Below are 1,838 nucleotides of genomic sequence, written 5' to 3'. Positions count from 1 at the left end.
ATTATTATTAAAACAAAATAACAATGATAATGATGATGATAATTAGCGTAATAATAATAACAATAAAATTAAAAATAGTAAATCACCAACCAAGAAATAGAGGCTTAATTGAGATGAAGGATAAGGTTAAAAAAGAAAGATAAAAATACAATGGACTATTGTGTATGGTAATTGACATTAAAATATAAAATTAAACAAAATTTATTTAAAAAATTATGGAAAATATTAAAACACAGCTGAAAATTAAGATTACAGGCAGTTTGAGAGAAATTGAGAAGAAGAGAGATGCCCAAAAAAAAATTGAGGCTCTATTGATAGAAAAATAATTTTATAATGTAGTAATTTGCAGTCCATCATAACCTTCATGCATGTTTTACTCACAGCCATTAGACGGAGAGCGAACAATTGATATTTTTTTAAGTCAACAGTACCCGTGGCATAATTTGAAGCGTCTGATATGGTCAAAGAATAGTTGAGATTTGCGGGATTAATGTGTGGAATGGGTTGACCGGAATACAAATATTCGAATACTACAACTTGCTTCACCAACCATTGTCAAATAGGACAATCGTGACCATTAAATCATGAACAATTGAGATTGAGTCAAAACTGTCAGCTATCCCAGGCAATCATATCTATTGTAAGCTCATGTAATCATAAAATCAGTTCTTATCAACAGAAAAGGTCAATCTTTTTTACAGAAGCACAATTATAAGTCGATCTTGATTAATGTTAAGGTTTTCAAACATGTTGAGTAAAACATTAACATCCGTTTATCTGTTTGGAGATTTAAAAAATGTGAAATTAATATTTTATATTATAGACAAAAAAATACACGTAATTAATATATAGTTAAGACATAATAAATAAATCATAATATATTACATAAAAACAAATATAAATTATCAAGTAAGCACAAAATAAAAGTATTATCGGTTGGTAAATAAACAATTGTTAATACTAAAAACTGTGCACAATTAATTATTGCACAAATTATTTGTTTTCAAATTGAATGAATAAAAGAGAACATATTTTTCCAAATAATATGTTGCGAGTCACTGGCTTGGTCACATAACATTGCCCATTATCAAGGCATTTTTGCAGCGTATCAGATGAGAATAAAGCAACCATTTCAAATTTCAAAATTCAAGGTAGACAATTTTTTTTTAACAAAGTTAATAGATACGAAAGAAAGGTTAAGGAGTTCTCATGTTTATAATTTTTTTAATAAAAAAAAATATGCGATGATACATTATTTTTCAGATAAAAGCATGAATATGCCACTAGATTCAACCGGAAAGGTTCTTTTACTAATTGAGAAAAATGGCTCCAATATTACCTTCAACATAATGTATGTTGTTTCAAGTTTCAACACCAGACTATTTACAGGACAATTGAAATGAGTTTTAAGATTCATGAGCCCGGAAACAGATTATGACTAGCTCCAACCTGTCAAGCCTAATCTCTCAGTAACATTATACATTACTAGTTTATCCCAAGCAGAGCCAAAGAGATGCTCCCCTCCGATGGCAAATGTCAATGCCCATAAGAGTAAAACAACTGTGAAGACTGCAAACCCAACTGCTGATCCAAGAACATCTACAAAAGAATATATCTTACGGTTATAAAAACGAACAGCATGGGAAATAAGATGCGTAAAATATATAATATGTGATATAATAATGCCAACAAGTAGCCTTCCATGTCAAAAATGCAAAGGCACCCAACTACATCTCATGAAAGGGTGCATTTCTGTAATCAATACAACAAACTAATTACAGAAAAACTGCTACGTTCTTGGCTTACACTATATTGTAATCAAAATACGAGACGCGTAA

Source organism: Citrus clementina, unplaced genomic scaffold (assembly GCF_000493195.1).
Source record: "Citrus clementina cultivar Clemenules unplaced genomic scaffold, Citrus_clementina_v1.0 scaffold_3, whole genome shotgun sequence".
Classification (NCBI taxonomy): domain Eukaryota; kingdom Viridiplantae; phylum Streptophyta; class Magnoliopsida; order Sapindales; family Rutaceae; genus Citrus; species Citrus x clementina.
The sequence above is the reverse complement of the archived record's forward strand: the minus strand, read 5'-3'. Positions refer to the sequence as shown.